We start from the raw sequence: 27,742 nt of genomic DNA on the forward strand, positions 1-27,742 counted from the left end.
CAATCATATCTCCAAAAACGATGCCTAGCAGAAAAATGGTTACAAAACGTACTTTGAAAGTAACAGTAGACCCAAATACAGACCGTGGATTGTATTCAAACCACTTGCCTGCAAGCAAAAGTATCCATAGCCAGCATCGCTCCAACAGTGCTCTACAACAACAGAACCGCGTTGCAATAGAACCCCCCTAAACACATGCAATCCTGCTGCTAGGGCTAACCCTAACGAACCCTAACTTACAAAAAGTGCAAAAACTGGTGTTTCCTTATGGATTTTGTCCAACAAACTTCTAGCCGGTATTAGACCTTCCCAGGAATGCCCCAGGCAAGACCCGCCAACCCACCCGCAAAAAAACACGCGACACAACACCACCAAACAGCGAAAAAGCTAAATCTCATACTTACAATGTCTCTCGGCCTTCGGTCCAAACGCGGCGCTGTGCAGCTAGGTCGTCATCATCATCAATCATCATAACTCCTGTTTTCCACCACGGATTTCCTGAAAAGCAAATGCAATCAAGATTAGACTGTCGCAGCAGTGCTTCGACAGAGACCCCGGCCGCAACCCACCCACGAACAGCAGGAAGCCCCCCAAAACGCTACATTGAGCAAGATGTCTGAAGAAATGGCAAAAAAAAGGCTGTTCCTTATGGATTTTGTCCAAAACACTTGTATCCGGTATTAGACCTTCCCAGGAATGCCCCAGGCAAGACCCGCCGGCGCCAACCCACCCGCAAAAAAACACCCGACAACACCCCCAAACAGCGAAAAAGCTAAATCTCATACTTACAATATCTCTCGGCCTTCGGTCCAAAGTAACGCGCTGTGCAGCTAGGTCATCATCAATCATCATAACTCCTGTTTTCCACCACGGATTTCCTGAAAAGCAAATGCAATCAAGATTAGACTGTCGCAGCAGTGCTTCGACAGAGACCCCGGCCGCAACCCACCCACGAACAGCAGGAAGCCCCCCAAAACGCTACATTGAGCAAGATGTCTGAAGAAATGGCAAAAAAAAGGCTGTTCCTTATGGATTTTGTCCAAAACACTTGTATCCGGTATTAGACCTTCCCAGGAATGCCCCAGGCAAGACCCGCCGGCGCCAACCCACCCGCAAAAAAACACCCGACAACACCCCCAAACAGCGAAAAAGCTAAATCTCATACTTACAATATCTCTCGGCCTTCGGTCCAAAGTAACGCGCTGTGCAGCTAGGTCATCATCAATCATCATAACTCCTGTTTTCCACCACGGATTTCCTGAAAAGCAAATGCAATCAAGATTAGACTGTCGCAGCAGTGCTTCGACAGAGACCCCGGCCGCAACCCACCCACGAACAGCAGGAAGCCCCCCAAAACGCTACATTGAGCAAGATGTCTGAAGAAATGGCAAAAAAAAGGCTGTTCCTTATGGATTTTGTCCAAAACACTTGTATCCGGTATTAGACCTTCCCAGGAATGCCCCAGGCAAGACCCGCCGGCGCCAACCCACCCGCAAAAAAACACCCGACAACACCCCCAAACAGCGAAAAAGCTAAATCTCATACTTACAATATCTCTCGGCCTTCGGTCCAAAGTAACGCGCTGTGCAGCTAGGTCATCATCAATCATCATAACTCCTGTTTTCCACCACGGATTTCCTGAAAAGCAAATGCAATCAAGATTAGACTGTCGCAGCAGTGCTTCGACAGACACCAAAAATTACACACAAACCCCCGGAACCCCGCCAAAGAGCACCTCAAAGGCAAGCAAGTCAGCAAAAACGGCAAGAAATTTCCACCTCATATTTGGTCCAAAACACTTTTGTCCATTATTAGAGCTTCACAGCAATGGGCCCAAAACCGTCAACTCACCCGCAAAGAAGTACAACACCCCCACAAGTGCTGAGTCTTTCTTCATTGTGCGTAATCCAGCACTCTGCTTGGAGGGAAATCGCAGTCTGGAGGAGGAGGATAGAGGAGCATGTTCTTCAGAACTTGTGAACCTGAGGAATGTAGACTGCGGCACCTTCAAATCAATAAGCAAACAAGTGAAGACAGTTCTGATGATGGTCTTGTTTTTGGGATTAGGTGATTAAAGTTTGAATTAAATTAACTGTGCAAAACAAAGAAAGAGAGACACAAAGCACACAGGAATAAAAGTGAATAAGGACGAAAAAGAAAGTTCTTGATTGATTGTCTCATTTTCAGGGCTCGGTGTCAGGGAATAAGAACAAGATTTCGTCATCATACTCTGCGAATTCAGGCTGGATGAGGTCAGTGGCACCGAACAGAGAAAAAATCCCCTCATCTACGTTGCTGTCCTCATCGTCTTCATGTGGCGTGCTTTCTCGCACTTTGTAATCTGGTGGTATGAGGTGCTGATTCATCTTGATCATTGTCAGCCGCTCCACATTTTTGGGCGATAGGCGGCTCCGTTTGGCAGTTACAATGCCACCAGCAGCACTGAAAACACGTTCAGAAGACACACTTGCGAGTGGGCAAGACAAATAGTTTATAGCCAGGTTGTAGAGCTGTGGCCACAATTGTTTTTTGCCATGCCAATACTGCAATGGCTCCTCATTAAGAAAGACCACTGTTGAGTCATTCAGATAGTCCTGCACCATCGACTCAAGGTCATCAACTGTTCCTCCACTTTGCTTACTTTTTGCTGTGCCTGTGACATTTTTTAGAGAACCATACCCCATCAAACTTAGCCAATCCTCCTCCCCAGCCACTGTTAGTGTTGTCATTGTGTGTGGTGCAGATGATCCAGTTGCCGGTGTCTTTAACGGCTGAGAGGTCACTTGTGCCCCAGCCACAGGTGCAGAAGTGGATTCTTGTGACTGCGGATGGCCTGCTGATGCTGATGCTGATGTACTGGCTTCTCCTTCAATAACCTGCCGTTCTTTTTCAAACCTCTTGGCTGACCAGGCTAACCAATGTTTGTACTTTTGAACATCTGCATCAGCGAAAGGAAAGAATGCGTTGTCTGCCAGCGCCTTTTTGTAGCGTGGATCCAGAATAGTAGCACAAATGTAATGCTGATCTGAGTTGATGTTTTTAAGACGTTCATCACCACGTAGGCGTTGTAATAATTTCTCAGACAAAATGAAATGGTTTTTTTTTTTTTCATCTTTTTCAAACTCAGAAGAAACCGCCATCAGTTGGTGCTCCAGTATGCACAACAATGGGATAGCTTTTCCCAAATTACAGTCCTCCTGGCTGACTGCACGCGTGAAGAACTCAAAAGGACGAAGCATGTCTGTCAGGCTTTTAACTATGGCCCATTGCGCCTTACTCATCCGCAGGTCCTCCTTCTGAGATGTAGCCTCTGTCAAGAAATAGTGATCGAGTACCGTATACTGCTCATGCAGACGCTCAAGCATGTAGAAGGTTGAGTTCCAACGTGTTGCCACCTCCTGGATGAGTGCTTTCACTGGCATTCCACGTTGAAGTAGCAGTCTCCGCAGATGCTTCCGGGCCTTAAAAGAATGGCTGAAATGGTTGCACATTTTGCGGCAGGTGGCAATTACCTCGAACGCTGGACTCTCTTTATCACTCAAGAATTTTTGAACTACCAGGTTGATACAGTGCGCCAAACACGGCACTCTAACATGGTGACCCTGTGACATGGCCTTAACTACATTGGCGCCATTATCCGTGGAAACATAACCAATCTTGCGTTTTAGGGGGGATAGCATTGACAACACCTTTTTGTCAAACTCTTCCAAAAGGTTTTCTGCTGTGTGACTTTTCTCCAAGGCAAACATGGCTAGTGTTGCATGTTTCCGAGCAGCTTTGAAAACTTGGTCCGGGTCAACACCTGCGTTTAGCTTTGCTATAACACCTGAAAAAGAGACCCAGTGTGCAGTGATGCACATGTAATCATCGCCTGGGCCACTGGTCCACATGTCTGTTGTCAGATGTATTGTGTGAACAGCACTCTTCTGCAAAGCTGCCCCAATCGCCTGCAGCACATCTTCATGTAGTGCTGGAACCGCAACTCTGGCAAAATAGAACCGGCTCGGAACCTTCCATTTAGGGCAGAGCGTTGCAACTAATTCAAGAAAACCTACCGCTTCTACAAAAGAAAAAGGTAGAAGGTCCACAGCTAGCATTTTAGCCAGCTTAGTGTTATACAGACGCGTCAGTGGGTGGTTGCGTTCATATGGCACGTCTGAAGTAAGCATTGTTCTAATGTTGGCCTGGACCAAGCATTTACGGGCTGATAATGACTTCGTTGACCCAATTTTGCTCGCTGGTGAACTTTTGTGCGTTGGTGTCTCACTCGCTCCAACACTCTTAGTGTGCCTCACATTGGGTGTGCTGCTGAGAGGGGTACTGGGTGTAAGGGAAGTGTTTGACACGTCTTCTTCCTGCTCGTCAACATCAGATGAAACATCAACGTTTCCTTGATTTTGGCCTTTCTTGATCGCAGCTAGGTGCGCAAACCATTGGACAGCGTGCTTTCTGTCAAGATGACCACTCTGGCCGCCGGTACCATAGTTGCTACCTGGCTTACCACGACTAACTGCAAGCTTACAAAGGGTACAAATGGCAAACCTTGGATTTTTGGGACAAACAGTAAAGAAGTCCCAAACTGGGGACTTGAAGTGTCTGTGGGACCTGGAGGAGGCGGCGATACTGGTGGTGGTGGTGGTCATGAAGCTAATGCCAGATGAAGTGGAGGATCTGGATTGGCCAACTTTTGTACGTTTTCCACTTTCACCGCCACTAATTAAGGTCGAGGTTGACGCAGGTCTCTTCTTGCCAGAAAGAAATATGGAAGCGGGACGAGTTGGTGTACTACTTAACTCCAATGATTGTGGTGTTTCCACTGCCTCCTCATCGACAACATCATCATCATCATCATCACGCGCAGCAGCTCTTCGGGCTAGGGTCAAAATGTCTGTTTGCTGCATGCCCGCTGGGGCTGCAGTGACCTTTATGATGACTGGGTCGTCGTTGGCAGAGTCTTCATCAGCAGCAGTATCCGCCACTTCTTGTTGAGCCTCATCACACTCCATAAGTCTGAGACTTTGGACGAGCTTCCTTTTACGCTTAAGTACCTTTGTTGGATCATGGTGTGCCTCACTCTCAGACGGCTGTGGTGCTGGTTCCCAAGTTTGATCCGTATCATCAGAAGGAGGTGTGCTTGAAGAGGATGTAGACACCACCCTTGATCTCTTCCTTGCTAGGGTTGTGGAAGACAATGAAGGATCATCAGGAGGAGTGGCTTCCTCAAATGATACCTCGCCTTGATTGTCGATCTCCTGATGTGCCCCTACTTCGGGAGGAACAACTATTGTGGGCACTTGTTGTGACCCTCCATGCACCTCTGCATGCGCATCTCCTTGCGCTGCCTCTCCTTCCACATGTACTTGGGCTTGTACTTGCACATGTGATTGTTGTTGCCGCTGTGGTTGTTCAACACTCGTCAGATGAGCTACAACAACCTGTGTTGATTGAGGGACATTGCTGCTGCTTTCTTGCGATGAGCCAACATCACTGGTCGATGGTGATTGAAGAAGTATACTGGCTGCCTCTGCAGCACTCAAGGGCTTGGACTTAAGTTGGCGTGGTGGTGGTGGTGGCACTGAGCCCAATGGAGCGGGGGTGCTGCTGCCAGCTTGGTCCCCAGCAGATCCCGCTGCAGCTGCTGCAGGCATACTTTTTTTTTTACTCACAAAAAAAGGGGCGGGCGGCACACCAGTGTCCTTGGTAACTTGCTTCTTCTGCTCCTTACTGGCACCTTTCTTGCTAGAGGAGCTACGGGTTACTTTTTTTGGGGCCATCTTCTTCAGAGCAGGTCAGCAGGCAGCAGTTGCACGAGTTGCAGAGGGTTCTGTGTCCAGACGTGACGTCGCGTGACGTTATGCTGCACACACCGCTGCAGGACTTCTTCCTGGCACTGGTGGTTCTATTGAGTCTTCTTGTGCACCTAAAAGCAATGGAAGACAGAGGAACATCAGTTCAGTTATACACCCCAAAAAATCGACAAAACACAGAAAAATGAGCACAATCCCATGCCATCCATGATGTTTACATTGAAGACACCCCACAGAAAGACTAGGGACATGCAAGTATGCAACACTCACTACCCCTGGGCATAAGGGATGAAAAGTAGGCAAAATAAGTGCAGGCCTCAGACACTGCCTCTCCTCAAAATGGCCCCCTTACACCCCAAGCACATGTTGCCTGTACCAGCCAGCACTCAAGATGGCCACCACCACCACCCACATGGCCAGTCCACATCAACAGTACACCCCCAAAAAACAGAAAAACAGCCAGAAATCACCACAATCCAATGCCATCCATGATGTTTACATCAAAGAGAGTGAGACAACACCACAGGCACACTCAGTCCATGCACCACCACCACCCCATGGCAAGCAAAAGGCCACACCAGCAGCCCCCCAAAAACGACAAAAAACAATAAAATAAGCACAATCCCAGCCCATCCATGGCCTCAATTATGTTTAAATTCAAGAAGACACCCCACAGAAAGACTAGGCCCATGCAACACTCACCACCCCTGGGCAAAGGGCCACACCAGCAGGCCCAAAAAAACGACAAAAAACAATAAAATCTGCACAATCCCAGCCCATCCATGGCCTCAATGGTGTTTAAATTCAAGAAGACACCCCACAGAAAGACTAGGCCCATGCAACACTCACCACCCCTGGGCAAAGGGCCACACCAGCAGGCCCAAAAAAACGACAAAAACCAATAAAATCTGCACATTCCCAGTCCATCCATGACCTCAATGGTGTTTAAATTCAAGAAGACACCCCTCAGAAACACTAGGCCCATGCAACACTCACTACCCCTGGGCATAAGGGATGAAAAGTAGGCAAAATAAGTGCAGGCCTCAGACACTGCCTCTCCTCAAAATGGCCCCCTTACACCCCAAGCACATGTTGCCTGTACCAGCCAGCACTCAAGATGGCCACCACCACCACCCACATGGCCAGTCCACATCAACAGTACACCCCCAAAAAACAGAAAAACTGCCAGAAATCACCACAATCCAATGCCATCCATGATGTTTACATCAAAAAGAGTGAGACAACACCACAGGCACACTCAGTCCATGCACCACCACCACCCCTGGGCAAGCAAAAGGCCACACCAGCAGCCCCCCAAAAACGACAAAAAACAATAAAATAAGCACAATCCCAGCCCATCCATGGCCTCAATTATGTTTAAATTCAAGAAGACACCCCACAGAAAGACTAGGCCCATGCAACACTCACCACCCCTGGGCAAAGGGCCACACCAGCAGGCCCAAAAAAACGACAAAAAACAATAAAATCTGCACAATCCCAGCCCATCCATGGCCTCAATGGTGTTTAAATTCAAGAAGACACCCCACAGAAAGACTAGGCCCATGCAACACTCACCACCCCTGGGCAAAGGGCCACACCAGCAGGCCCAAAAAAACGACAAAAAACAATAAAATCTGCACAATCCCAGCCCATCCATGGCCTCAATGGTGTTTAAATTCAAGAAGACACCCCTCAGAAACACTAGGCCCATGCAACACTCACTACCCCTGGGCATAAGGGATGAAAAGTAGGCAAAATAAGTGCAGGCCTCAGACACTGCCTCTCCTCAAAATGGCCCCCTTACACCCCAAGCACATGTTGCCTGTACCAGCCAGCACTCAAGATGGCCACCACCACCACCCACATGGCCAGTCCACATCAACAGTACACCCCCAAAAAACAGAAAAACAGCCAGAAATCACCACAATCCAATGCCATCCATGATGTTTACATCAAAGAGAGTGAGACAACACCACAGGCACACTCAGTCCATGCACCACCACCACCCCATGGCAAGCAAAAGGCCACACCAGCAGCCCCCCAAAAACGACAAAAAACAATAAAATAAGCACAATCCCAGCCCATCCATGGCCTCAATTATGTTTAAATTCAAGAAGACACCCCACAGAAAGACTAGGCCCATGCAACACTCACCACCCCTGGGCAAAGGGCCACACCAGCAGGCCCAAAAAAACGACAAAAAACAATAAAATCTGCACAATCCCAGCCCATCCATGGCCTCAATGGTGTTTAAATTCAAGAAGACACCCCACAGAAAGACTAGGCCCATGCAACACTCACCACCCCTGGGCAAAGGGCCACACCAGCAGGCCCAAAAAAACGACAAAAAACAATAGAATCTGCACAATCCCAGCCCATCCATGGCCTCAATGGTGTTTAAATTCAAGAAGACACCCCTCAGAAACACTAGGCCCATGCAACACTCACTACCCCTGGGCATAAGGGATGAAAAGTAGGCAAAATAAGTGCAGGCCTCAGACACTGCCTCTCCTCAAAATGGCCCCCTTACACCCCAAGCACATGTTGCCTGTACCAGCCAGCACTCAAGATGGCCACCACCACCACCACCACCCACATGGCCAGACCACATCAACAGTACACCCCCAAAAAACAGAAAAACAGCCAGAAATCACCACAATCCAATGCCATCCATGATGTTTACATCAAAGAGAGTGAGACAACACCACAGGCACACTCAGTCCATGCACCACCACCACCCCTGGGCAAGCAAAAGGCCACACCAGCAGCCCCCCAAAAACGACAAAAAACAATAAAATAAGCACAATCCCAGCCCATCCATGGCCTCAATTATGTTTAAATTCAAGAAGACACCCCACAGAAAGACTAGGCCCATGCAACACTCACCACCCCTGGGCAAAGGGCCACACCAGCAGGCCCAAAAAAACGACAAAAAACAATAAAATCTGCACAATCCCAGCCCATCCATGGCCTCAATGGTGTTTAAATTCAACAAAACAGTTGTATCATGCACCCATAACCAACCCTGGTCCTACTGGATACTGTGGCTACCCACAATATAATTTATTTAATTTTCTGAAAAAGTTCCAAAATTGTACTTGCAGCAACTGTAATGCCCCAAACAAACTTACTTGTGAAAGTTGATTTCTAATCCAAAAGTGATCCAAAGACAGTCAAAAAGGCCTCAAATCCAAATATCCAGCAGCACCCACAAAAAGTAATCCTTCCAGCTCCAGATCCAAATGAAAGTGACCAGGAGATGGACAAAGCACTGGGAGGAGCCTGCTGGACAGGAACAGGAAGTTGGAGACTGTGGGGCACTTCCTTCCTCCCCCCCCCCCCAAAATGGACTCCTTGCAAAAAAAAAGGCCATGCAAATGTCAACCTGAGGAGTGATTCTGATAAAAATCATAATTTTCTGAAGGTTTATCCTGTTTGCTGGTGATTTTCTTGTGCGAAATTGCAAAATCTCTATTTCGCAAGTGCGAGATTGTTCCTTTCCGCCGCAACTACATGTTCGCAATTGCGAACTCTCGCGAGGTGTGCTGTGCAAGGTGGCAAGCCGCGAGTACGTATTCGCGGGCGACAAACTCCCGCGGGAACACGCAGCAAGATCTAAAATGGCGCGTCACTCGCAAAGAAAAACAACTCGGCAAACGCTAAAATGACGGAAAGTGAACGCCGTGCACCACGCCGCGCGCCGCAACCAAGCAAAAAATCCGCCGCGAGCGGATTCACGGATTTTCGACAAATTCGCGAGCGTTCGCGGATTGCGGATTTGCCGAAAATCCGAAAAATCCGCGAGCGGAGCGGATTTTACGCCCATGCTTACCGTAGATCACTCGAGAGAGGTCTGTTCGGAACCAGTGAAGTTCGGATGATCGGCTGTCAGACGAGGGTCTATCGGACAGACGCGTTCCCGATCGTTGCAGTCGTTCACTCTGTCGTCAGGATCTCTCCCACTGGATCCACGAGTCGCTGATGGGCCCCACGCTTGGGACGCCAATTGTAAAAGGGTGACACTACCAACCAGAATATAAGATCCTTAAGTATTGCCCGGCGGTGTCGCCTCTTGAACCCACAAGGTATTTGACTAATGAAGAGGCAGGCGCTGGAGACTGGAAGGCAGGAAACAAGGTTTTATTCTCTCCGGAGGAGAACACAGCAAAACAGACAGCAGGTATCGTTCTGAGGTGCTCTACCCGCATCTCTGAGGCCTGGCCTCTTATACACAAGTTAATCACTTTATTGCATGCAACACATTCTCGTTAATACTTTGATGTACGAAAAGACATCCTCAGAATCTCCCCTTTAGGTCCGTTCCCACACATAGTTACAGTTGAAGTCCCCACCCCGATCACAACAGGCGGTGATCATCGCGCAGTTGGATATTCCGCCGATTCATGGAAGGTGTGGGGTTCGATCGGATCTCGTAGGGTGGGGGATTTGATCGACCCGAGGGTCCGTTAATGGGAGGAAGCTTCCTACTGTACTGGGGGTAATAAACAGTATCCGCAGAGCCAGATGGTGGCCTGGGAACGGGGAAGACAAACGGGCACACAGGAAAAAGGGGTTTGCATCAAAGGACCTGGGACCATGAAAGGAATGAAGGGAGGTGTCGTGCTGGGAACAGGATGGGATTCCGAGGCAGAGCTGCGCTGAAGAGGGGTTTATGACCCGTGACATGTGAGGGCGAGGGGGTTTCCAGCATGCGGGGGGATGCCCGTGAGGCTAAGAGAGGGAGAGAGACGCGCTGGTTATCAGAAAAGGGCCGGGAAGCCATGGTGTTCAAAATGGCGGCAGTTTACGTGCACGAAAAGGGTTCGAGAAGAGCAAGAGGGCGCCGATAATGTTGACGGTTTCAGCCTAACTTTCAACAACGGCTGTAATGCCAGAAACCGGTCCCCGGAAGCTTGTTTCCTTCCCAGTGTAAGAATTGGCTTTTGTAGTCTGGTCTGCCCTGTTCCCATGATGCACTGGGCCAGGGACAGACTAATTTGCATACAGCCAGGTTCTGAAACTGGGATGGTGCAATGAGCTAAAAAACGGTGTTGGATCTAGCCCTGATCTTTTGACTGGGTGAGAGTACTCTGCTTAATTCAGAGACTCTGTCCATCACCACCCCTTGTTGTAAATAATTTTGTCCACCCTATGCGTGGAAGGGTATACTCAGATGTGAGTCCCTTGCTCATTGCACCATCAGGATTCAAGCAAGCCGGGCCGAAGACGGCTGTAATGCCAGAAACCGGTCCCCGGAAGCTTGTTTCCTTCCCAGTGTAAGAATTGGCTTTTGTAGTCTGGTCTGCCCTGTTCCCATGATGCACTGGGCCAGGGACAGACTAATTTGCATACAGCCAGGTTCTGAAACTGGGATGGTGCAATGAGCTAAAAAACGGTGTTGGATCTAGCCCTGATCTTTTGACTTGGTGAGAGTAATCTGCTTAATTCAGAGACTCTGTCCATCACCACCCCTTGTTGTAAATAATTTTGTCCACCCTATGCGTGGAAGGGTATACTCAGATGTGAGTCCCTTGCTCATTGCACCATCAGGATTCAAGCAAGCCGGGCCGAAGACGGCTGTAATGCCAGAAACCGGTCCCCGGAAGCTTGTTTCCTTCCCAGTGTAAGAATTGGCTTTTGTAGTCTGGTCTGCCCTGTTCCCATGATGCACTGGGCCAGGGACAGACTAATTTGCATACAGCCAGGTTCTGAAACTGGGATGGTGCAATGAGCTAAAAAACGGTGTTGGATCTAGCCCTGATCTTTTGACTGGGTGAGAGTACTCTGCTTAATTCAGAGACTCTGTCCATCACCACCCCTTGTTGTAAATAATTTTGTCCACCCTATGCGTGGAAGGGTATACTCAGATGTGAGTCCCTTGCTCATTGCACCATCAGGATTCAAGCAAGCCGGGCCGAAGACGGCTGTAATGCCAGAAACCGGTCCCCGGAAGCTTGTTTCCTTCCCAGTGTAAGAATTGGCTTTTGTAGTCTGGTCTGCCCTGTTCCCATGATGCACTGGGCCAGGGACAGACTAATTTGCATACAGCCAGGTTCTGAAACTGGGATGGTGCAATGAGCTAAAAAACGGTGTTGGATCTAGCCCTGATCTTTTGACTGGGTGAGAGTACTCTGCTTAATTCAGAGACTCTGTCCATCACCACCCCTTGTTGTAAATAATTTTGTCCACCCTATGCGTGGAAGGGTATACTCAGATGTGAGTCCTTTGCTCATTGCACCATCAGGATTCAAGCAAGCCGGGCCGAAGACGGCTGTAATGCCAGAAACCGGTCCCCGGAAGCTTGTTTCCTTCCCAGTGTAAGAATTGGCTTTTGTAGTCTGGTCTGCCCTGTTCCCATGATGCACTGGGCCAGGGACAGACTAATTTGCATACAGCCAGGTTCTGAAACTGGGATGGTGCAATGAGCTAAAAAACGGTGTTGGATCTAGCCCTGATCTTTTGACTGGGTGAGAGTACTCTGCTTAATTCAGAGACTCTGTCCATCACCACCCCTTGTTGTAAATAATTTTGTCCACCCTATGCGTGGAAGGGTATACTCAGATGTGAGTCCCTTGCTCATTGCACCATCAGGATTCAAGCAAGCCGGGCCGAAGACGGCTGTAATGCCAGAAACCGGTCCCCGGAAGCTTGTTTCCTTCCCAGTGTAAGAATTGGCTTTTGTAGTCTGGTCTGCCCTGTTCCCATGATGCACTGGGCCAGGGACAGACTAATTTGCATACAGCCAGGTTCTGAAACTGGGATGGTGCAATGAGCTAAAAAACGGTGTTGGATCTAGCCCTGATCTTTTGACTGGGTGAGAGTACTCTGCTTAATTCAGAGACTCTGTCCATCACCACCCCTTGTTGTAAATAATCCTGGCCACAGGAACAGCACGAGGATTGCGCTCGTGAAAGTCAAGGATGCAAAGGCCTCTGTCCAGCATCACAGCTGATTTCCGATGGTATATTTGGGAAGAAGGCATACCTGCCTGGCCTGTTGTTACTATTTTACGATGGCGCCGGCAAGCTGCCAGCGCCATCCTAAACTAGTTACTAAATTAGCTTCAACAGGAAGCTCGAATAGATAAAATAAAGCAGATGCACTAGCACCTGCTTTATTTTATCTATTAGTGCTTCCTGTTGAAGCTAATTTAGTAACTATTTTAGGATGGGGCTGGCAGCTTGCCGGCGCCATCGTAAAATAGTTACAACAGGCCAGCAAGGCTTGAACTTTTGCCCTCGGAATCCGCCGCTCGCGGATTTGCGAATTCGCGGTAAATTCGCGGGAGTTCGCGGATCGCAAATTTACCGAAAATTCGCAAAATCCGCGAGCGTAACGGATTTTGCGCTCATGCTTAGTTATTTTGAGAGGGTTGAATACAAGCAAGTTTTGGTATATGTGAAACCTTACTCCATCAACTGCATGTAAGCAGACATTAAGTTGGTGTCCCTGTCAGATACCACTTCCTTAGGGAAAGCCATTCGGGTAAAAGTCCCCCACTTTGGGTGGAGTAGTAGACCTCAGAGGTTGGCCTTTGGGTAACTAGTGACATGGTCCACAAGCACCAGGATAAACTTATAATGAGAGGCGGTTTAAGGATCCATGCGCTCTACAATGTTGATACCTACCCTCTTAAAGGTAGTTCTAATGACAGGTAAGGGAGACAGGGGAGCTTCAGCTTCTGTTCTATCTTTCTACTTACCTGGCAGGTAAAGCAGTTTCTACAGTAGGCACCTGAAGAGACCTTCATCTGGGGACAGTAAAGTGGGGGACAAGCCTGGCAAAGGTCTTTTCCTGCCCAGATGTCCTGCTAGGGACATTTCTTGAGCCAGCCTCAATAGTAAGTCCCTGGAGCATTGGGGGGGCCACAAGGGCACTTGTTGCCCCACGGACCGGTGCTGCCTTAGGATCACTATACAGGAGGTTGTCCTCCCAGGAAATCTAGTGACTACCAGAGGCATAACCTGCTGCCTGGGCTTTGACCAGTCTCTTCATGCCCTCCAATGCTGGGCACCCCTTCTGAGGTTTGCAGAGGTCCTCCCTGGTGGGTACTGCTTCTAGTTGCCATTCTTTAAGTTCAGGTAGGTCACCAAGGGAGTCAGTGTCCTCTCCACTGGACCCCGGGGATCCTCTGGTGCCCCATCCAACTCAGTTGAGAGACACCCAGGGGCTGGATTCCCAATCCCACTACCCTTGCCCTTCCTTTCCTTGGCAGCTGCATGGGCAACTCTTCCAGGATCTAGACCTTCTTGACTCCCTTCCTGGACAGCAAGGGACCTGCGGTTGCACATACCCACTCAGGTACCTCCAAACTTTCTAGGTGTGAACTGAGCTCAATTTCCTTCCAGGTAGTGTGCTCTAGGTCATTTCCTAACAAACAATCCACATGCATGGTAGGGCTCACAGCTACCTCCGGAAAACCCCGAGACCCACTCTCCACTTAAATGCAACATGGGCCACTGTGTAGTAGGTTGTCTGCTTATACAATGTTTTGGAGTACATTGGGAACAATCTGCTCTGTGGGCACCACCTTAATCCTTTCCATAGCCATACTGGCACTTGTACCCCCTAGAGCCTCAAATCCTGCCTATTGATAGCAAACCATTGCCTATACTTTGAAGTATTGGATGGCATGTGTTTTGGGACCATTTCCATGTCACCCAGGGACACTAGGGTAACATCAATGATCCCACCCCCAACTGGGACAATCTCCTCCCCAAGCACTATACATGTCACCACTGGTGTCTTACTGCCAGTGGGGCGGTGTGCCCTTTTGGAACACCTGGGATCCTCCTTGCAGTGCAAATATTCTTAGCCTTCGAGGCACTTAAGAGACTTGCTCTGACTGTTGTCACGGCAGCTCTTTTTCTTGTGGCCAGATTGGGAATGGGACCCTTTCCCTTGAGAACTGTTTTGAGGGCTTTGCGAGATCTCCTTCCTTTTATCTTCCCCTCTTTTGTCGTAGGACCGCTGACCACCGTAATGGGAGATCCCCCCCAGATGCATTTTGGACACTCTGGTTCTGACCCAGAGGTCTGCCACCTCAGCTAGCTTCCTGTTGTCAGTCAGTTTGCTCTTCACTAGGTGTTGGTGCTGCTTTGGAAAAGAAATTCAACCATTTGCTCCTTCATAATTAGGTTGTACAGCCCATCAAATGAATCTGCATTGCTGCCGCTCTCCCAGCCCTTCAGTACCTTGCTGTAATAATCAATGAAATCCACCCAGGTCTTCAGGTGGAAGTTTGTGGATATTCCTGAATCCCTGTGAATATCTCCCAGGGGTTAACCCAAACATATTTATAAGTATGGTGTTCATGAGAGTGTAGTGTGTCTGGTCCTCCATCTATAGTGACCACTGTGGGCATATACTTCCACCTACTACCTCCAATACTCATCAGAAACCTTGTACACCCTTAGAGCCACCTCAAAGACTGAAAACCACTTATCTGTGTCATCCCCCACCACATAACTGTTAACTAAATCTTTTTGGGAAACAAATCCTTTCTCCACCAGCGGACACTGCAGGTATGCTACCACCATTACTGTTGGACTCCATTTGCATGACCTTGATGTCCAGCTCTCTGAGACATGGCTCATGGACCATCCTTTTCACGTCAATGGCTAGCTTCCTTTCCGCCAGAGCGTGTTCTTTCTTCATTTTCAAATTGGCAAGCTCCAATTTAAGTTTTTTCTCCTCCGTCCTATCCTCCAGCTCCTCTGGGGACAGGCCCCTGGATGATACACCACTCCCTGCCTTGGGGGGACCACTGCTTCTGGCAAAATATTGCCCCTTGTTCCAAAGACAGTTCCAGATTTTCCAGTGAATCCTGGTCCTGCTCCTCATCATCTTCATGCAGTACCTAATCCTGTTTCTCCTCCTCTGGGGTCAAATGTACTGCATGCCAAGCTTCCATCCCGGCCCTCATCGCCATTTGCAGCTACACCTACCTGGTGAAACCTTTAGTAGAAAGCCCAAACCCCTTGCAGAAATCCTTGAGCTGGGCCACAGTGTAACTTTAGAGTTTGTCCAGCTCAAAATGCATTTTTTACGGTGCAGGTGGAGATGTACAAACCCCAGTCAGAGACATGATTTTAGGGAAAAGCAAAATAGAAAAAAATAAAAGTGCCAATGAGAAAGAGGAGAAAGAAATGCCAATAAGGAAGAATTTACTGAAATTGGTCTTTGATGTGGATTGGTAGTGTACACTAAATGACTGTAAGGCACTGCACAAACACAAGTCCTATCCTTACTGCTGATCACCAATGTTAGAAATTGGATCTATAGTTGGTAGAGGTATGCACCCTGTACAACTAGGGACCTCAATCATAGTCCCAGAGGAGCTTTGAATTGCACAGATATCCCCCCTTCCGGCCCTAGCTCCAGACTAACTACAGGGGCTTAAGCAGTCCTTTATGTGTGTAAAAAGAACAGATGACGGACGGAATACTGAACAAATCAAATTTACCCCCCCAGTCACAGATCTGGATTAAATCCATCATTTTGTCCCCATGCCATTCCAGTTGACACCCAGCCATATGGAAATCAGCCTTTTATTTTTTTGAGTCCTCATTCGCCAGTACCCATAGTGTGCAGACCATCTGTGCATTCCCCTCTTCAATAGGCTAGGAGGACATGGACTCTTCCCTCGGATTCTCTCGATACCATCAGCCCGAAGGGGTGTGTTTTCAGACTGAAAAGCCACGTCCCATCGATATAGGGAGGTTAGGTATCACTCCAGATTGTTCTAAAAGACCCTATGGACCCTGGGCATATCCAGTTTGGTCCAAGGAGTGCCTAGTTGGCATAATCATTGGACCAAAAAGGGAAAATAAAAAATCTTCTCCACTGCAACAACAAGTCCCAGTATGCGATCTTTTTCCTGCTACATTCTCTGGCTATATCCATTTTAGATGTTTCATAAAAAGAAGTCAACCAATCCGATCTATTGGGAGGGACAGGGTCTGCCCAATGTCTACAGATTTGTCTTCTTGCCAGTAAGATTTAATAAAATAAAAGGAGTCTATCTGGTCCTGGTACCTGGGTATTTAAGCCAAAGATTATTAGCTTTAAGTCAATTGGAATTGCCACTCCCAGTATACTCTCCAATGTTTTTGTACATCTTCCCAGAATGCCTGGATGGAGGTACAGTCTCTAAACATATGAATGTCCAAGGCTTCTATCAATCCGCATTTTTTACAGCTGATTTGAGAGCCTTTAACAATTCTTGATAACCTGAGGGGGGATAGGTATGCACCATGAGCCGTGAATAAGTGATTCCTCCTCAACCATGCTGGTTTCAGTATGTTAAAGAGCATTTTGAAAGATTCCTGCCATAGATGGTCACACTGTTCTTTGGGCAACAATCCACCCCACAGCTCATCAGCCAGCTTGAATTCCCTGTCCACCTCCTTTGCTATGGCTCAATACTAATAGGAGACCTCCTTTTTACCTACTGGTCTTTCCACCAGCTGTTGCTCCAAACTGGTTCCCTCACCAATGCTTTTTTCCTTTCGGAACTGAGACTGTACCCAACTATGTAACTGGATATATTTAAATCTTGAGAGGCCACTACTCACTCTCCTTTTTAGATCCTCCCATAAAATAAATGTTTCATTGCTGACTAAGTCTCCCCATACTTTAAATCCAGTGTCTCCAAGTGGGATCGCCAGCCTATCATGAAGGCATTCTAGGGAAACTGGGGAGTTCCAAAGTGGTGCCAGTTAATAGAGAAGTAACTGAGACCTGTCACCTTCCTTAGCGTTACCCATATTCTGGCGAAACCCTGCAGGACTTTAGTTTAATTTTTTAAAGAATTTCTGATCTCCAAATTTAAAACATAAACCCTTCTACTAGCAGCCCCACCCCTTTCAACATGGCCAGAAACATAGCTCCGCTCCCTTTATCACTTGGCTTTTTCAATAGCATACCAGAGTGAGTGAGTTGAAAGCATAATATTGTAAATCAGGTAACATCAACCCACCTTTCTCTCTCCTATGTCTTAGTTTCTTCCAAGCTATTCTGGAAGATCAATATACCCAGACAAAGGAATTTATTTCTAGTTGGAATGTTCCTATAATGTCTTTATCAAAATGGAGAGGGATTGTATTAAAAAGAAAAGCGACCTTAGGCAGTGTAGACATTTTGACTAAATTAACCCTCCCCAGAATGGATATGGGGAGGTGCACCCATGACTTCATTTGTTTTTGGCAGCCGCGGAGGACTCGCGATTGTGACCCCAAGGTAAAGCATACTGCAGCTTGTCTGGTGGACAGTGTGCAGGATGTTTCAAGTCATTGCTTCTGTCTTGCCAGCATTTACCTCGTATCCGGAAACCTTACCAAACTCTTCCGCCAGTTTAATTACTACCCGGAGAGTTTGGTCTAGGTCTGCTGACAATATCAGAATATCCTCCGCATACAGGGCTATCCTTCTCTCCCAATCCCCATGTCTAAAGGATTCTATATCAGGGTTATCCCTTAATTTCTGTGCAAATGGTTTGATATATATATCGAACAAAAGGGGGGAGCGAGGGCAACCCTGTCAGGTTCCTCTGGTTATGTAAAATGGCTTTGTAAGATAGCCATTCACCAGGAGCTTAGCCGATGGGGATTTATATATCAACTGTATAGCACATCAGAACTTTACACCCAGATTGAATTTCTCTATGACTTCTGATAGGTAAATCCAATTTAAGCCTTGGTGGCATCTAGAGTCAAGGCTGCGAGGGGGAGTGAATAAGTAGAGGCGATGTCTATTGCACCGACCAGGTCGTAGGTGAGGTCAGCTAACTGTCTCCCTTTCACAAACCCCTTTTGGTCGGGATGAAGAATGTCTCCAACCACCTCCCCCAATCTAGTAGCCAGAATGGTTGTATAGATTTTATAAACAGCATTCAAAAGCAAAATGGACTGATAAGACCCACAGCTAGAGGGTTTTTTACCCGGTTTCAGGATGAGGACTACAGTAGCGTCATTCCATGTTACCGGTGGGCTAATTCCGTCCATGAAGATTTTTATTGAAAATAAGGGTTATTGTTGGAATTAAACTCTCTCCAAGTGATCGATATAATTCAATTGGAAGCCCATCTGGGCCGTCCGCTTTGCCCCTTTTCCCACTCGCCAATGCTTTCCTCACTTCCTCCTGTGTGATGGGCTGCCCAAGTCTAGTTGTTGTTTGGGGCTGATAGATGTTAAAGTGATATTTTCCAACCAAGATTGTGCCTTAAATGTATCATCTGCGGAGGTCTCTTTATATATCTCCTGGAAATAATCCAGGAAGGCCTCTCCTATACCACTATCTGAAGAAGTGGGGGGTTCTCCATTACCCTCTGAGATCTCCTTAATATGATTCCGGAGCTGGTCTGCTTTGATTTTCCAAGCTAGTAATTTTCCAGCTCCTTCCCTCATACTCAAAATGGGCCCTCTTGCTCACCTTCCACTTATGCATAAGCTGCCCCTGGAGAACACTCTCCATTTGCTCCTGCAGCTTCCTACTTACTTTCCGACCTTCCTTCTGACCGATTCTATCTTGGGCGTTTAATTTTACCTCCACTTTCCTCATTTTTTCCTCCGAAACCATAATCTCTGTATTTCTTACATCTATAGCTTGCCCTGTTGGTTATTATACCCCTCAAAAAAGCCTTGAGAGTGTCCCAAACTGTAGTGATATCGGCAGTTCCTAAATTGGTCTCCAAAAATTGGTTTGTTTCCCCGGAGGGAAAGCTTATCTCGTCCTCTTCAAGTAGGTCAAAAGGCCACACTCCGGCCCTTTGAGTCCGTAGACACTGTAGCGTCAATAAAATACTAGAGTGGTCCGACATATGCGATGGCAGATATGTTATGTCCTTTACTCAGTCTCTAGATATGGCTGATCAGTATGTAGTCAATTCGTGACTTGTGTTTGTACTTAAAATTCCTATACGATACACCCATCTGTTGCCCTGACCTTTCTCTCCAGATATTGCTACGGGCCAATTGGGACATTATTGCCAAGAGGGATACCCTTGATCTCGAAGGGGTGATTGCTCTACTATTGGGAGATTTATCCAATTTGGGATCAAGAAAGATATTAAAGTCTCCTGCCCATATCACCAGCACAGGGAAGTCCAATAAATGCAAAAAAAAAGGTTGGAGATTAGAGGGATCATCATAATACGGACCGTAATAGCCATCTAGTCTAAAGAGGACAGTGACCTTCAGTCTCAACCATCTTCCCCCATGGGTCACCCTTGTATTGTAAAATTTGTGCTTTAGCTGATTTTTTAAAAAGAATCCATGCCCCCCTAATACTTGCCATCTGGTTGGTACATGCAAAAAAATCCACCTATTTCTGTGATTTTAATATATCTTTCATTTCTCCCTCAAAAAGATGAGTCTCCTGGATAACCAGGACTTGGGCGGGGGAATCTCTCAGATATTGTAAAAATTTTCTTCTACGCGAACCCCCCTCAAGCCATTCACATTCCAGGACAATATCTGCAAAGTGTTCATTTAAAAGACTACTCCGCCCTCCAAGCCCTCCTTGATACAATGCAGCAATTTAGACCACCGGTCAATCCTAGTCTAACTAAAACTATCTGGTCAAAGCAACCTAAACAAAATGTGACGAATGAGGTATTTTAATTGTTTACCCCTTTTTTTCCTTCTTTTTATTTTCCTATTTCTTCCTTTTATGTATTTTTTTCTTTTTCCCCTTTCTCTTTCCCCGTTTTTTTCCCTTTTTTTAAATTTTTAACAAACCGTAGACTGTTCCCCTCACCTCAACTTCCAAAAGATAGCTTAGTAGGTGATTTGCTTACGGGGGCCCTTTGCTGATGCTATCCAGCAGTTCATCTGCCTCCTGAATGGACCTGATGTTGTGCATTTTGTTATTGTGCATTACCTTCAAAAAGGCAGGGAATTTAAGTTACACCCTAGCACCAATCTTCTTAAAATTGTCTATTCTTCTCCCAAGCTCCCACTGTCTTTCTAGTGTGTCTCTTGACAAATCTGAACGGACTTCAAAGGGGAAGTCCTTACTTCTCACTGTTTTCATCTTTAATGCCAAGTTCAAAATGTTCTCTTTCACTGCGTAAGTTAGGAAGTTGATAAGGATTTTCCTTGGCTTAGTCCTATTTGGATCTAAGCGAAAAGGAGCCCTGTAAATTCTTTGTATGTCCTTTGTCAAGGACTCCACTGAATCGTCGAGTGGCAGGGCTTCCTTTAACATGTTTACCATAACATTTCTCAAGTCAGAGCGCTCTTTCCCTCCTGGAATATTCAAAATGCGGAGATTATTCCTACGGGAATTATTCTCCAACATTTCCATTCTATCAAGCAATACAGCCTCACCCTTTTGTAGCTCATGAATTTTTGCCTCTGCTGTCCCTAAATTGGACTTTAACTCCTCTACCAAATGCTCAAGGGATTCTGTTCTAGCGTTTAGGAGGTCTACTTTCCTTTCCAGAATCTCGCATGAGCTCCTAATCTCCCCTTGATTGGCAGCTGATACGGCAAATCTTTGCCTAATATCATCTTTTAAGGATGTATATAGGGCTTCCATTGAAAGTAGGAGTGAACATCGGGGGCCCAATCTGCTCTAAAGAGCCCGAACCTAATCTTGCTATCGACCCAGTTCCATTCATACTTTGAATAGCAGCAACAGTGGTGGCAGCATTTATTACAATGGCAGGGGTAGTGGTAATTTCAGGGGTTGTATCTGTGTGAGTGACAGGGACAAAAGCAGTAATAGGTAGCTCAGACTCAGCCCCTGACGAACCTGTAGGCTGCATCGCAGCCTGCATCAAGACTGTAGTGCTCCGATACTCAGATGAGCCAATAACGTCGCTGTCTTTATGTTCTGCTCCCTGCTTTGTAATGAGTAAAACCTGTGGTTGCACCCTGAAAAACGACCTTAACGAGGGGGTGACCTTCGCTATATTGGATACAGACTTATTTTCCCTCTTTTTATACTCCTGCCTTTAACCTGGTAGTTTTGAAAAGCTGAATTATCACAGGAGAGGCTGGTAGTATTAAATATACCAGGGCTAGTTGTTGTGGTTATGGCTCCAAAAACTTGCTCCCCCACTAACAGGTCCTGGGGATCCTGCATCACTTCTCCCTTTTCCTTAGGTTGCCCTTTTTTCTTCCAGTGACACTCTTTCCGACTTTCTTACCTTGCCTCTCTTTTAGTTTAGCAATAAAGTTACCTTATTTCCCTGGAAGCCTTCGCTCACCCACCTCACCGTCTCGACCGTCTTGCCTGTGTGAAAGGACCTGAAGGCTCTGATCCACCTGAGCGTTGTCCTTTCCAGGTGAGGAAAAGGGCTCCAAACTATGAGAAGCAGTGTAGGAAACTATGTGGGAGACTGTGGGGGAGGCTGGGGCCATCGGTGTATCCTCAGGGGAAACGGCCACTACAACGAAGCCGTTTCCACGAAATCCTTAACCACGCATGCAGTACAACGCATGCGTGGTTACCACGAAAGCCTTTACCACGCATACCTTTACTACGAGGTTTGTAGTAAAGGCATATGTGGTAAAGGTAAAAAGTAAAAAAAGGGGGGCTTGGGGGGTCTCCCCCCCCCCAAAAAAAATCACCTGAAGTCACGTCGGGATATGCAGAAAATCAGCGTCGTTTAAGAGAAATCGGAAAATAAACTTCCGCTTTCTCTTAACGACGTATGACGTCACCACGCAAGTATTCGAGGTAAAGGTTATGCGTGGAAAACGAATTCCGTTGTAACGCATGCGTGGTAAAGGCATGCGTTGCAACGGAATTCGTTGTAACGTCATACATTCATCCTCAGCACTCTCTTCAACTCTCTCCAGCTTCAACACCCGCAGATCCAAAAAAGCGCCCGATGCTGGCGCTGCCGCTATGGACCCGGAGGAGGCCACTGGCCGCCACTCTGCGGCCACGCCTCATCTCCAGGGCGGCAGTACACCAGCGTGAAAAGCAGGGTGAGCGGGGGTGCCGAGCAGCTCCCAGGTCATCCGCCCCGTCTGTGAGTGACAAAATCGGAATCGGTGACTTTCTCCACAGCTTCAGAGGCAGAAAGAACGGAGAACAGAGAATCGATGAGGCGAGTGACATCCAGCTACAACATTGCGGTGAGAGGAAAGAGGTACGACATGCACGCCTGCTCAACTGGCAGGCTTCATATTCTCCGCTTGTACTGACATTATCAGGGGTCGGAAAGTTTCAAAGCATGGAAATCAGTCTTGACCTTGCTTCGTATGTGAGCAGGACACAGCCAATTCAGGTGTAGTTGGCAGCTCCTCCCTCCCATCCAACCCAGGATGACACATCAGGATGTGAATGGCCCATAAGACACACCTAAGCTTGAATTTTGTGGGCTGTTCAGAGGTAATGCACAAGGCCCAGCTGCCATCCTACCCAAATGTATATTGGAGACAGGCAGCAGGCACACTGACCTTAAGAGCATAAAAATGCCAACTTTCTAAAAGTTATGAAAGAAGGCTGTGGAAAACCACAGTCTGAAGTGGAGCACAGCTGTAGACTAAAAAGTCTCAATTAGATCATCAAATTCTTCAAAAAAAAACCTTTTCAAACTTTCTGATGTATTAGTTTATCATACCATCATGTTTTCATATACAGAACTTAAATCACCAAATATTAGAAGATATGCACTTGATTCCAATGCAAACCTCGACTTAAATAAAATCGTACATTTCAAATGTATAGATAGATGCATTCAACAGATTATGTGAAAGAACAACACACTCCCAATGCATGTTGGGTTCCAAACTGAACCCTTCCTCAAGGAAACTCTGTTAACTAACATCGTGACTAAAGCAGTACACGATGGCATCATTGATGAAAGTGTGGGAAAATGTTTGATTAACCAAACACACAGAATTCCGCATATTTATATGCTGCCGAAAATGCATAAAGGCAGTCAGTCTCAAACCACCCTTTCGACCGATAGTGGCTGGATGTAACTCAATTCATGAGGCAGTAGGATGTTTTTTAGATTTTCATCTACAACCCTTGGTGCAATCTTGGGAAACCTACATAAAAGACACCACTGACTGTCTAGTAAAATTGGAAGCTGTTCGAGAAACATTTGATGATGAGATTTTACTGTGCACCATTGATGTGGTAGCCCTTTACACCTCTATAGCTCACAATGAAGGCTTGGAAGCAGTAGAATGGAGGTTGCTGGCATCTTCTTTAACACCTGAGAAAGCTATTTTTTTACTTGAACTTTTGCATTTTTCTCTCTATCACAGTTATTTCCTTTGGCAGGACAAATTTTATTTACAGAGGACCGGAACATCCATGGGTTTTCCTGGGGCCCCGTCATATGCAAATACATTTATGGCTTATTTTGAACACAATTACATACTTCATAATTCTAAATGGAAGGAAAATGCGGCAATAATTTTGCGTTACATAGATGATATACTAGTCATCTGGAAAGGTTCAAGAGAAACACTGGAAGATTGTATAATTGAGTTGAATAGTCATAATCCAAGGATTCAATTCACGCATGACATTCGAAGTGACAATATTCACTTTTTAGACATAGAAATAACTAAAACATCTAAAGGTTTGGCGACATCAGTGTACAGGAAGACAACAGATGTAAACAATGCCTTGCATTTCTCTAGTGCTCACCCTTTTTCACTTAAGCAACACTTGCTCACAGTTTACAAGAATCAAACGGATCACATCAGATGCGGAGTGTTGTAAAGACAAGATACATGAACAAATGAAGAAATATGAGGCAAGAGGTTATCCGATCAAAATATTGGAGGAAGCTAAAAAGAAGATTGCTTCTAAAAACAGGGAAGAGCTACTAAAGCCTAGTGTGAAACAATCAAAAAAACGAGAGGTCTTTGTTTTAATACATTCTACACAGGCCCCCAGAATAAAAACCATCATAAGAAAACGTTGGGAGATTATTGATCAGGAACTAGACTTTGTTGGTCTCTTTCAGGGGCCACCTTTATTTGCACATAATCAATCAAGAAATTTACGGGTATTATTAAAACCCAGAAAATCGGAAGATAAACGGAAACACAAAGGCATGCGAAAATGTCATAATTGTCGTCAATGTAGTAATGTGATTCAGGGTGACATATTTATGCATCCACTTACAGGCAAGAAAATCCAATTACAAAATACATCGGATTGCAACACAGAAAAAGTGATTCATGCCATTAAATGCCCTTGTTACAGTAAGGAGTTAGGTCCTGGGACGTGAAGTAGGTTGGACCATCAAATTCTCAAATATATAAAGATTACCAACCCCACATTTCTTTCTTTTCTCTAAATTGTGAGCAACAAACCAATATGAATCTTAAGTTTGTCGGGTATCCTTTATTCTTACCCTTTAATATTTTTTATTCCATCATTTTTATCTTTCATGTATGAGAAACACACTATACATTCTACACAATTTACACATATATACAAAACAATTCTACAACACATATATATACATTATGTATACATTTCACATCTATTTCTTTTATCAACAAACAGTTAATCTTTGCACGGTGTCCAAAAAGTAATAATAACTAAAAAACACCAATAAAGGACAAAGTCACGCTCAACGAAAGGTTAAATGAAAGTCAAATCCATACTCTGGTCTGATTAACATTTAATGTAATTTTTGTTTCTCCCCTTCTATATGCCGACGCGTTTCGAACCCAGTGATGTCACTTTTCGGGTTCTCCTCAGGGCTCTGTCACTTATGTTTGTCTGTAAGATGTATACAAAAACAAAGCAAATTTTGTTTTAGTTATCTCTTCCACCCGTTTATATGTCACCCTATTTATAGTCATTAAGGATCTGTACCTGTTGTCCAGCTTGTAGCCAGTTCCACAGGTTCACTCTTTAATCAATAATGCTCGTTTATATAACTCTTCTGTATGATTTCCTACAACGCAGAGGAAACATGTCATCACCATCTGTATCTGTTATTCGTGTAAGCTCGGGTTCCTGAATGCTTGGGCTCTAATTTGACGTACCTGTCTGTGTCTCTGGGCGTGGTTAGACACTTTAATTGCCACTAGCAGTTGTTGCATTGATGGCCGGTTGTAACCTACAAACGATCAAAAAATACCCTTAATTCTGTGGCCCGCCCGTCCCAAATACTGCCCTGCTCCCGCTCCCGGAGAAAAGGCATACCTGCATTTCTTGTCCTCTTGCTGCAAATGCAGCGTACTTTGCGCTCACTCTCTCTTTCCTCAATCGGCTTTGTCAGCACGGGGCCATTGTATCCCTCGTACTCCTAAGGACAATTAGATTTAAGTTAGACCACGTACGTTTCAATTCCGTTAGTCTATTTATTAGCAATCCCGCTCATGTTACCTGCGCGTTCGCCGTCCGGGCACAAAATGATTCAATCTGTGGACGCGGCGGCCATCTTGGAACGTATATTTGTACATTCCGGCTTTGAACTGAATTGTGGGCAATGTAGTTCTATCATGAATGGTATCACGATATGCAACTAGTTCGGCTACACCTTTCTGCACTAGTTTTTCACAATCTCGATATCTATGACAATGTGTTAAGGCCCGTCTGGGTGCTGTTGAATTTTAAAATCAGATACGCCTCTTTTTGCAATAAAATTTTCTCAATGTCTCCAGAGCATTTTGTTTGATTTATGCTAAACAGTACTGACCATTTGAAATCATTTTCTCCATGTTGTTTTTCAATAAAATGTTCCACCGTGGGTGCAGTTAGAACTTTATTTTTTATGCGTGATCTGTGTTGGGTTATCCGTACATTTGCCTGCTGGTTTGTTTTGCCAATATAGATTTTTGAGCAAGGACACGTGATGGCGTAAACCACATTACGCGTCTTACAGTTTGAGAAACCCGTATGGTTTCACTTCACGTTTGCATGTTGAAATTCTCTTCCTTCAATCGTGGTTGAACAGGACACGCAGTTTCCACACCTGTCGTGTCCTTCTATGGGCTTCATTCCCCATTGCGACAAGAGGTCACTCTTTGATTTAGGCAAAGCTATATCGGCACGCACGATTTGTTGGCCAATGCTTTGATTCTTCTTGTATGCAAATAATGGACGCGGAAATGGACATTCCAATTCTTCTAAAAGGTGCCAGTTTCTTAAAACCCTCTGTCTTATTTTATGAGTGTCTGGGCCATATGTAGTCACACAGACCATTCTATTCAATTCACGTTTCTCCTTTACTTCTAACAAACACTCTCGTGGAGTGAAGCAAGCCCTCTTGTAGGAATGTTTAAGCAGTTTTCTCGGATACCCTCAATGCATCATTTCACCACAGAAAGACTGAGCATGTCGCTCATAGTCCTTCACTTCTGTGCAATTTCTTCTTATACGAAGTAGCTGTCCATATGGTAAATTAGCCTTTAGATTTCTGGGGTGTGCACTCCGATGGTGCAGTATTGTGTTCTTGTCAGTCTTTTTCTTATAGAGAGAAGATTTCAGACGGCACTCTGTGTTTGTAATTTCAACATCCAAGAATGTCATTTTCGTGCAGCTGGATTCGATGGAGAATTTTATATCTTGATGTTTCATGTTCAGCCACTTATGGAACTCCATCAATTCAGTATGGCTCCCCTGCCACAGGAGCCATACGTTGTCGATATATCGTAGCCACTGCTTTATGTGCCCTTTGAAAGGGTTGTTGTTATCGACAAATCTTTTCTCATATTCCGCCATGTATAATACGGCCATTTCTGGGGCATAAGGGCATCCCATCGCCGTCCCCTTAATTTGCATAAAGAATTGATCATTAAAGCGGAAGTAGTTCTTTTTGAGAGCCAATTCTGCCAGCTTGAGGATACTAATGTAGGGACTCTGTGTGGTCTCTCTCGGGCTTCCAGATATAACTCCATCACCTCCAACGCTTCGTCCTGAGGGATCTGCGTGTAGAGGGACGTGACATCCATAGGTGCCATGAGTTGTGTAGATGGATCGAACTCCATCCCCTCGAC

This window comes from Lissotriton helveticus, chromosome 11 (genome assembly GCF_964261635.1).
Source record: "Lissotriton helveticus chromosome 11, aLisHel1.1, whole genome shotgun sequence".
In the NCBI taxonomy this organism is placed as follows: domain Eukaryota; kingdom Metazoa; phylum Chordata; class Amphibia; order Caudata; family Salamandridae; genus Lissotriton; species Lissotriton helveticus.